The 11,911-nt window shown below is 35.8% G+C and overlaps 1 pseudogene; it reads right to left on the bottom strand.

Annotated features, from left to right (window-relative positions):
- Positions 1-296: 296 nt before the first annotated feature.
- On the bottom strand, positions 297-10,335 carry LOC125863812 (uncharacterized; annotated as a pseudogene).
- Between the last annotated feature and the right edge of the window lie 1,576 nt (positions 10,336-11,911).

An 11,911-nucleotide genomic window follows, 5' to 3' on the forward strand; every position in this document is an offset into this window, starting at 1 on the left:
TTAAGGAGATAACAGAGTAGAATTAACCTATAAAATGATAGGTTGAGCAGTACGATCATCTGGACCAGCTCACATAAATCAAGCTAGGAGTTGTTCCACTTATCTACAGCTGAGGAATCAACAGTATACTAGTTGTAGGATTGTCGTAAATACAATCTACAATTAGATAAACAACGATAGGTAATCAATCAGTTGCTAGCAAAGAAATGGCTCTAGTAGCACGCTTCCCTGAGGACATGAAATAAATAAACTGACCAACTTCGATAAATACATTCAGAACCCAAAATTTAGCAGCAATAAATATATTCATTAAAATGAGAGGTCGTTACATAATTTTCGACAGAAGAAAAAGGAAAAAAACATACGCAAATACTAAGTAAGTGATTTAGGTGAGATCAAACTCTCTGCATAAACAATTCCTTGCTTGACGGTAACACATTGACATTGAGGGCAGTATAATCCAAATGGTCCTCTAGATGTGGTGAATTTAGAACAAACACATCCAAGACGTTTGCAGTGTACTAACACTTCACAATCCGCAAACATATATTTTGGTCTGGCTGAATGAAAAAGATTAGTATCTCGTATTTTAATAAAGTTAGTCCAAGATTCCCTGACATCATAGTCTTTCATTATCCACAACATAAAAGTGCAGTCCATGCCCATCTCCCAATAATTATATGTAGAATAAAAGTAAAGCATTCCTCTCAATACTGAAACACCACGGTCGATGTACCGGTAGCTGGGGCATACATGATACATACATTTTCTCCAATAACAGTACCTCTCCATACACCTCATTTGAAATATTAAATGAAATAGTAGTATAATATCCAGAGAGTGTTATACCAAGCCAATGAAATGCTCCATGTAAAAATGCCAAATAATCCATGCCACAATTCCTAAAACCACTAACACGCTGAATGCCAGTAGGATAACCAATTCTTCTCCAGGAACCACTTTTTAGAGAGAGAACTTCAATTGAAGTATTGAAACTATCATCAGCATTCAGGTTAATTGCAAGAATCTTATAGTCTTCACTAGTTGCAACATATCTCAATCCACATACACAATATACCACTCGAAATTCTAGATGGGGAAGTAGTATTGATTCTCTTGTGGACAGATTCCACAACAAAAGTTTCTCATAGAGTCTTGCAGAAGAATCATAGAGTCCTTGAGAAGAAACAAAAATAAGAACCAATCCATCACAAGAACAAAATAGTATGACATTCGTTGGTTTGCAGCTCGAAGGACAATCAAGCTTTTGTTCATCCTCGACCACTTGAACCATCCATAAAGAAGAAGTACAGAAGTTATACAAATCATCCTTATCATAGAAGGATTCAGTAATAAGAAACTTTTGGGAATTTTGGTCATTCCTGGAATGAATATAATGTTTCATCCTAAAGTAAGTATCATTGATTAATGAGTTCCAAAATTTTGAAACACATTTGAACCGAAGAAGAGACTGCACAGGTAACTTGGTGAGGATGTCCATCATTATTTCCTCTTGTAAATAAATTCTTATGACCTAAATTGGACAAGTAGAATATATCAAAAATATTTAAAAAGAAACAAATTTGCATGCACAACGAGCACTCAACAATTGTATGTCACATATGAACTCACCTGATCAATCTGCATCTGGTCTGTATTATCATTTGACGGCTCCACGATGCTCTTCCCTGAAATCCAGCCATTAAAAAATCAAAACACGCACATCGCACAAAGAAAGAAAGATTGAAATTTTGGGATACCTTTGCAAATTTGATAGGGACGTATTGATTTTTTCTTTTTCTTATTGAATTTTTGGGTAGCTTCTTCTCCATTGCTAATAATTTTTGTGTTTAGAATGGATTTCTTCTTATTTGGAGCTTTTCTATTTGCTAATTTTCCATGGCCATGGGAGGATACACTTCTTTTTCTTTTGTGCCATCTCAAATCGTAGGGTTTTTGCGCGCCTAATATTGCAATCTTAAATATATACTTTCAAGTATTTATCGGAATTTTTTTTGCACAATTAAAAATCTACACTCTATTTAATCGACCCATTTATTCAATCCGATCCACAAGACTCATTAACCCTATATGCATTTTGAGTTTGTGGGTTTACTAGTAACTTTTTGTATTTGGATACTTGTTGTATGGGTGGTAGGGGTGTTTGTGGTTCGATTTGTAGGGATGTTCATGGTTATGGTTATAAAATCAAATCGATTTAAAAAAACTGATATTTTGTTTGATTTGGTTAGGTTTGATTTTAAATTTTGAAAAACCGATATTATTTGGTTTGGTTTTAGTTTTACTAAAAATTAATCGCAAAAATAACTAAACCGAACCGAGAAGTTATATATATAAATTTTATAATTATTTATAAATAAAATATAAGTATTTTGATATATTTTAATTAACTTAAGTTTTTAATTTTACTATTTTCTGAAGCCCAACACTTAAATTTTAGCCCAACTATTAAAACCTCAAGTCAAAATCCCTCAATCATTACTTTAAAGATCACACTTTCTTTGTTCTTTATAAAATTTTCTAATGCAACATTGAATAATTTAAAGCTTAAGCTAAGGAAGATGGTAATTGATTAGTTTTGACTATGAAATATTGGTTGTTGTTTTTTTTTTTTGAGAAGTAATTTCTCAATATTTTAAGGTGTAAATTTATTGAAAAGTCTATTGATAAGATGTTAAGATCTCCAAAATATTGAACTAACTTTATGTTATTGACAATGAGTTTTTTTAGTTAGTGAAACTTGGTACATTGGATGAATCACTTTGTTCGTGTAATAGCTTATTTGTGAATTATTCATATACTTAGTGTTTGTGTCTATCGAGATGCGTATATCCTCAACAAACTTATTACTTTCAAACCGAAAAAGAATTAAAAAAAACCTAACCAAACCGACAGTTATTTTTTTGATTTGGTTTGGTTTGGTTTTAGGAATTTTAAAACCGATTTAAATTGGTTTGGTTTTGGTTTTAACTAATAACCGATCCAAATCGAACCATGAACACCCCTATCGATTTGGATCGGTTATTAATTAAAATCAAAATCAAATCAATCTAGTTAGTTTTATAAATTTCTAAAACCAAACAAAAAAATAATCGTCAGTTTGGTTCGATTTGGTTCAGTTTTTTTGGTTTATTTGATTTGAAAGTAATATTTTTTTTAAGGATGTATATATCTCGATAGACACAAACATCTAGTATATGCTTAGTAAATGTGTAAAATAGAACTTTGTCCTTATGTGTGTTCTAATTTCTAATTATTATTTTTTCCTTTATCACATCAATCATTTGCCTTGCCGTAAATGTTCTCTCTTCGTTTCATGTTAAAAGGATGCGAGGGGAAGGGTATAAGAGTTAGGTTTAATGGGTCTTTATAATTGGGTGGGTTGGATTTAAATAATTGGATTAAGTAGAATGTTAAATAAAAAGTAAATTTTTGTAAGTGATTAAAGTATATCTGCGCAGGCTTTACATAGGATGATAAAAGTGGAGAAATGAGACTTGACAACTTTAAGACATCTCCAATCATACACTCTATTTTACTCTTCAAATATGAAGTTCTCTATTTTTTCAGATAACTAATGGTATCTCCAATCCAATCTTCTATTTTACTCTCCAAATATAGAGTTCTCTATTTTTTCAGACAACCAACTCCAACCCAATTCTCTATTTTACTCTCTAAAAATGAATTTTTTTTTCTCTCATCAATATTATATTATTATTTCTATTTTATTCTTATTTCATAATATAAATCCCTTATTTCCTTTTTCCCAAATAATTACTTTATATAATTTTTAATGTGATATAAAATTATTTTTTATTCTAAATTTTTAAATAACATAAATTGCAAGAAAATATAATATAATACATAAATTAGGGGACAAATTCAAATAAAAGTGACATACAATTACATAAAACTCAATTTTCAAAATTATTACGTTGCTCGCATAAATGCTCTATTAATGCATTACGGAGTTCAAAATGAGCATTTTTGTCCTTAATTTTTTTATGTCTAGCTAAAAATTGTTCAAACCGGAGATTTTCATCTATCACCATTTCTATAGTTGAAGTTGGATCCTCTACGGCATCTTGAATTGGTGCATTGAGATCATGTCCATCCTCAATTATCATGTTGTGCAGTATAATATATGTAGTCATTATATCATGTAGTACTTCCTTTCTCCAAAAATGTGACAGTCGTGCAATAATTGCAAAACGTGATTGCAAAACTCCGAATGCACGTTCAATATCTTTTCGGCACGATTCTTGTTTCATCGCGAAATATTTCTTTTGTTGGGAATGAGGATCACAAATAGTTTGAACAATTGTAGACCATTTAGGATATATACCATCAGCTAAATAATAACCCATATCGTATACCATCACAACCACAATTACAACCACAATCGCAACAATTCTCAGAATCATATCCTAATTTTTTTCCGAATAGTGCTAAATCTGGAAAAGACCTACCGGATTTCTAAATTATTGTTGTGATCAATTAATTATTATGTTTTGTATTGTATTTTATCTTGTATTTAAATTATTATGTTATGCATTATATTGTATTGTTATCTTGTACTTAAATTATTATGTTATGTATTGTATTGTTATCTTGTATTTAAATTATCATATCATGTATTGTATTTATAAATTAAATTTTTTCATCTTGCCATTTTAATTTTGCGTATTCTTTATAATGAAAATTAATAATAAAATAAAACTTTATTATTCACGAAAATTAGAAAAAAAATTAAAATACTATTAATTTGATTAAAATATTAAATAATATTTAAAAATATTATATTACATTTAAAAATAATTATGAATATTAGATATTTAATTAATAGAATTATATGTAAAATAGTATGTTAATTAGAAAGTAATAGAAATAATAATAAAATAATGAAAAAGTGAAATAGAGAGTGTGAATAGTAGTTCCCCAAATTTGGAGAACTACTATTCAACTCTCTAAATTTGAAGAATAGAGGGTGATTTGGAGGTGGGTTGGAGTGCCCATTCTCTATTTTACTCTCCAAATATAGAGTATGGAGAGTAAAATAGAGGTGGGTTGGAGATGGTCAAGGGCAACTATGTACCTAAAGTTGGATGGTAAGGGCAAATATATCAAAAAAGTATGGCGAGGTAAATATAACCTTTTTCTAAGAGTATAAGGACAAATATGACCATTTTCCGTTATGATAAAAATCACACTCTATAATAATGTCTTTTTATTTTTAGAAAATCAAGCAATAACTTATCATGTTCTAATGCTTTTATTTTAACATCATATCAAACCCACACATTTGAATTAAATATTTAATTTAGTGATATTCCTTTTCTAATGTATTTGAAACTAATTAAAATGAATAGATTAAAATTATAAATATTAATATATTGACATTTTTTATAAAATTATACAAAGTAGCAAAGTCTAGTGATACACCTTCAATTTTGGACATACTTAAATTTGTTGTCTTACGAGTTTAACAAACAAAAATAATAACCTACTTGAACTTCAAAAATAGTCAAGATTTGAAACATAATTAGACAAAAATAGCTATAGTTTGCTAATTATGATTCATAGCTACATGTTAGAGGGAGGAGAGAGGCGGTCGAGATTGGGAGAGGGAGGAGAGAGGCGTGTAAGAGAAGGCAGAGAGCGGATAAAGGTGAATTGTATTTGTATATTTGTTAGATAATTGTATATATGTAACTTGTATGTATATGTAGCATTGATTGTATTTCTATATCTGCATAATTGTATAAATGTAATTTGTGTGGATATATATATCGAGTTTAACATTTATTTTATGTATATGTATAATTGATTGTCATCATTTATATCAATGTTGTATCAATAAATACATGTGTATTTGCATTTGTATCACTAAAGAGATTTGTATGGTTGGCACTTATAATTTGTATTTATATAATTGTTATTATTTGTGTTTATATAAACGTCTACTAATATTTATATTTGTATAATTGATTGTTATAGTTTGTATTTGTGTTGAGCGTGAGGAAGCAGAAAGAAGTGAGCGACAGAGACTAGGCACGGAGAGGAGAGAGGCAAGGGAGACATGAATTGTGATTTTCTTTTCTTTTCCTTTTCCTATGTTGACTTTTTTTGTAAGAAAATATTTTGTCACGACCCAGACCGCCGTGATTGGCACCCACTCTTACCCTCCGGTGGGAGAACCACTACTACAACTCAACTAAGCAATTTTAAGAAACTACATCATTTAAAGATATGGAAGCAGGTTTAAATGACGAATTAAATAAGGAGTTCCCATAAACTCCAAAGTTAACAAACACCTATCGTGAAAATTCAACCCCTAGAACTGAAAGTCATAGTACCAAAACTATGTTAATCAACAAGTCTAAAAAAAGGGGATGCAACCCCAAAAACCAAACATCAACAAAGTCTAAACATATAGTCTGAGTCTGAAAAGAATGGACTAAACTAATGATGGATCCATGGCAGCCTGAAAAAACTGGCTCACACTTGAATCTGGTCTCGGTCAATGATCTCCTAACTGAGGTCTGTCAATAGCTGCTTGAAGATGCCATTTACTCAACAAATAATGAGCAAGTGCAGTATCAATACACGAAACCACACTGTACTGGTAGGATCACTCGGCTACTCTTGTCAGCAAAATATAAGAAAGTCATTACAACACAGTAAACACACATACAAAATGCACAATTCAATCATCATTTTAGGAGCAACATACAATTTCCTAATAACCATGACAAACAATTATAAATGTAACAATCACATGTGGTTCTCTCATGGAATCCACACCCAAGTTGTTAGTGTTTCGAAACATGACACGCGATCAATGAATAAGTGTGTGTCGAAACGTGACACCCGGTCCAATATATGTGTCGGAATGTGACACTCGGTCCAATGTATGTGTCGAAACATGATACCCGATCCAATCAGCACAAGCATAGTCACAATCACACTCGTAAGGAACAATGCATATATTCACACAATCAAGTAACAAATTCATGGCATGTAATTGTCCATACTTAATCATTTTCTCAGATTCGATTCATGTCTCCCTTCTCATATAAATTCATGCATACAATGAAGCAATTAACAAGCATATATAACGCAACAAGAAGTCGAATCATCACCTATCTCAAAACTAAGCTTGAATACTTCTAAGACACTTGAGCCTTCCCTTTCCGAAGTCTTTCAGCTTGTTCTTGGTCTAAAACAAGTAATTAATGCAGGGATCAATAAACAAGGCCTAATTTACCCGAATTATATTAAAATATCAACCCAAGACCAAACCCATGATCCTAATGTTCAGCATGGGCTTTTCCCAACATTAACTTTAGGCCAAAACTCTCCCCCAACGATAATTTACAAGGATTCTAAGTTCTAAGAATTGAAATTTGGATTAGGGGAATAATTAACTTACCTTTAGCCCGAGAATTTGTGGGAATCTGGTAAAAAAACTGCCCTGTGTCGTCCCTTAGCTCTTAAGAATGAAGTTTTACAGAAAATAACGATTTTGGAGTTTTTCCCCGATTTAAGTCGCGACTGTCCCGCCAGGCGGTCCCCATCCCGCCCTGGCAGGATTAATTCCACCCCAGCGGCTTGCACGAAGAGACAAATTCGGAATTTGAGTTCCAAGCTCCCATTTCACAATAAATATTTAAACCTGGACGTTCTAAAACTACCATTACCCACCAAGATCAGTTTCGAGAGTTCTACTCGTCCGAATTCGATTCTGTAAAGCCGTATAGACTCCTTAACGTCTTGTCTATCCACTCACGTGATCAAACTTATAATTAAATCCCTCATCCATTATCGGATTTCCCTAGACTCCACCTGACTCAGATTTCGTCCAAGTCTGGCCTTGGCTAGAAATTTCCAAGTTACTACTCAGAAGTTTTCTGTCTCAAATTCCTTCCCCATTGACTTTTCCATAAAGACAGGAACAAGTCGTTACAATAGATACCAATTTACCCATCACTCGTCCCCGAGTGACAAACTAGGATAAATAGGCTAAGGCAAGAGCAGAGTAGTACCTGAATCATCGAATAACTAGGATACTTGTATCGCATGTCTTTCTGGGTTTCCCCAAGTATCTGCCTCAACTGGACAATTCTTCCATTAAACTTTCACGGACTTTATCTCCTTGGTCCTCATCTTCCGAACATCGATCAAGAATTGCAACTGGTTCCTCTTTATACTGAAGGTCTTTGTCTAACAAAATTGAGTCCCACTTTATGATGTAATCTCCATCCCCATGATACTTCTTCAACATGGACACTCCAGATAGGCTAGGCGGTAAAGCCAACCTATAAGCCACATGCCCTACATAGTCAAAAATGTCAAATGGCCCGATGTATCGAGGACTAAGCTTGCCCTTCTTGCCGAATCTCATCACCCCCTTTATGGGTGACACTTTTAGAAGAACTTCCTCACTAGCTTGAAATTTCATGTCCCTTACCTTACGGTCCGTATAATTTTTATGTCGACTCTGGGTCGCTAGAAGCTTAGCTTGGATGCTTCTCACCTTATCTTAAGCATCTTCCCCCAAAACTTGGATGTGAACTACGTACCACAGTCCGAGATGATGGAAAGGGGTACCTATGCAACCTCACTATCTCTTTCACATAAACCTTAGCCAATTGCTGAGCATTGTAGTCTACTCTGACCGGAATGAAGTGGGCTGACTTAGTCAGTCTGCCAACCACCACCCAAATGGAGTCAAACTTTCCCAAGGTCTTGGGAATACAACCACAAAATCCATAGCTATCCTTTCCCACTTCCATTTCGGAATTGGCATTCATTGAAAAACATACCTTCCGTATCAAGAGCCACATCTTGTGCCTTACCAGACACTGTCTTCCTTCTGGCTCATTCAAACTCTCATCCTCAAACTGCTTGGCTTTGATCTTCTCAATCAATGTGGGCCTAACCTCAATGCTGGCTAACACCCCACCTTTCTTTGAGATGCCTAACTGAATGAACTTAGACTCCAAGGTCTGAATCTCCTTGGCCAAAGGTTACTTGGACACACCCAAGCAAGCTAGACTACCCATACTCACCGTCTTCTGGCTTAATACGTCTGCCACCACATTAGCCTTACCCCGATGGTACTGGATGGTAAAATCATAATAATCCTTGAGTAACTCCATCCACCTTCGTTGTCTCAAATTCAAGTTCTTCTGAATGAATACATGTTATAGACTACGATGATCAGTAAACACCTCACACTTGACACCATAAAGGTAATGCCTCTAGATCTTGAAAGCAAACACTACCGCTGCCAACTCCTATTCATGCGTCAGGTAGTTTTTCTCATGCACCTTCAGTTGTCGCGATGCATAAGCTATGGCATTTATTTCGTGCATCAACACAACACCTAATCTCAAATGTGAAGCATCACAATAAACAATGAAATCTTTACCTTTCACCGGCAGTGTCAGAATAGGTGTTGTGGTCAGAAGAGTCTTGAGTTTTTAGAAGATCTCTTCACATTTGTTTGTCCACTCGAAAGGCACCTCCTTTATAGTCAGCCTTATCAAATGTGTGGCGATAGTAGCAAATTTTTTTACAAACCATCTATAGTAGCTAGCGAGCCCCACGAAACTCCTAACTTCAGTCACAAAGCTAGGCTGGACCCAGTTCTTGACTGCTTCGATCTTTTGGGGATCTACCATTACCCCTTTATTTGAAATCACATACCCTAAAAAGGCCACTAAAGTCAACCAGAACTCACACTTGGAAAATTTTGCATACAACTTCTGTTTTCCAAGGTCACCCAAATCAATACGGAGATGGTTGGCATGCTCTTCCTTACTTTTCGAATAAACCAAAATGTCATCAATAAAGATAATGACAAAAGAATTCAGGAATGGTTTGAACACACCATTCATCAAACTCATGAAGGCTGCAGGGGCATTGGTCAACCCAAACAACATCACTAAAAACTCATAGTGCCCATAGCGAGTCCTGAATGTCGTTTTGGGTACATCCCCAGGCCTAATATTTAACTGATGGTAACCAAACCTTAGGTCAATCTTATAGAAAACTGATGCACCCTACAACTGGTCAAAAAGATCATTTATTCGAGACAATACTTATTTCGAATGGTGACCCTATTCAACTGCCGATAGTCTATGCACATCCTCATACTACCATTCTTCTAACAAATAAGACATGAGCACCCCCCGGTGAAGCACTAGGACAGATGAAACCTTTATGAAGAAGCTCCTGGATTTGAGCTTTAAGCTCTCTCAATTCTACCGGAGTCATGCGATAAGGAGTAATGGAGATGGGGCGAGTCATTGGTTCCTAGTCATGCAGAAATCTATATCCCTATCCGGAGGCATACTAGACAAATCAGTAGGAAAAACTTCCTTGAATTCAGACACTACAAGAATAGACTCAATAGAGGGAGAGTCACCATCAACATCCCGAATATGAGCCAAATATGCCAAACACCCCTGCTCCACCAGTTTCCCAGCACGAACGAAAGATATGACCTTAGCTGGCTTAGGCTTGTACACCCTTTCCCACTCTAACTTTTCCCTACCCGGGATCTCTAGAGTCATAGACTTAACATTACAATTAAACACCATATAATATGGGGGGACAACCATGTCATGCCTAAGATTATATCAAAGTCAGTCATATCCAGAATAACTAAGTCAGCCCAAGTCTAAAACCCATAAACAAAACAGGACAAGAACGATACACATGGGTGACTATGACAGACTCTCCAACCGAGGTAGAAACATGGATGGGGGCATCAAGCACATCACAAACCGCATCAAATCCCAAGGCAAACTGAACTTACATATATGAATAAGTAGAACCCGGATCAAATAAAACAGTAGTCATTTGGTCACAGACAAGAATAGTACATGTGATCACTGCATTAGACACCTCAGCGTTGGTCTTTCCCATAAAGGCATAGAACTGAGCCCTGTTATCTTGACGGGCAACCTACTTGCCTGGCTGCACTGCTCATCTACCTGCATTACCATTTCCCCAGCCTCCACAGCCTCGCTGATTTCCTCCTCGCTCACCTTGTGTACGTCCTGTGCCATTACTATCGCTGCCTACTGGTACCACTGCTCTGGTCTATTGCTGCACGGGGTCAGACACTCGCGGATGTAGACAATCTCTCCTCATATGCCCAGGTTCTCCACAATTGTAACAACTGTGGTTAAAAGACGGCTTGCTGCTAGACGAAGGTGCGGTTCCCTGACTATCCTGAATGGAATTCTGCTGTGGAGTTCCTAAGTAACCACCCGTAGAAGCGGGCAAAGCTCACTGAATTGGCCGGACTGCAATCGTCTGCCTGCCTAAACCTTTGGAGTAGGCCAAAGCCTAAGCCTACCCATCACGTCGAACTCTTTCCACTTTCTTCATAAAGTCCGTCACCTCATTAAAACTTTTACTTGCAGAGGTCATGTGAACAAACAATATCTGCAACTCGGGGTTCAATCCCTTGACGAATAGATGAATCCTCTCATTCTCTGTAGTCACCAACTGGTAGCATATCTGGACAAGGCATGGAACTTCGCCTCATAGGCAGCTATAGTCATACCACCCTGCTCCAAGGCCATGAACTCATCCTTCTTGTGATCCCTCAAAGTCTGGGACACATACTTCTACAGGAACATAGCATGGAACTGCGTCCAAGTGAGTGGGGGGAAGACTGACGATTTGCATTCCACATAGGCCCTCCACCATTGTTTAGCCTCACCTTGAAGCTGAAAGGTCACGAACTCTATTCCATGCTAGTGTACAATGCCTAACTTGTGAAGCCTCTCATAGCGATCCCGAATGAACTCATAGGCATCCCCACTCTCAGAATCATGGAACACAGGCGACTTCAGCTTCAAGAAATTAGTCA

Source organism: Solanum stenotomum, chromosome 5 (assembly GCF_019186545.1).
Source record: "Solanum stenotomum isolate F172 chromosome 5, ASM1918654v1, whole genome shotgun sequence".
Taxonomy (NCBI): domain Eukaryota; kingdom Viridiplantae; phylum Streptophyta; class Magnoliopsida; order Solanales; family Solanaceae; genus Solanum; species Solanum stenotomum.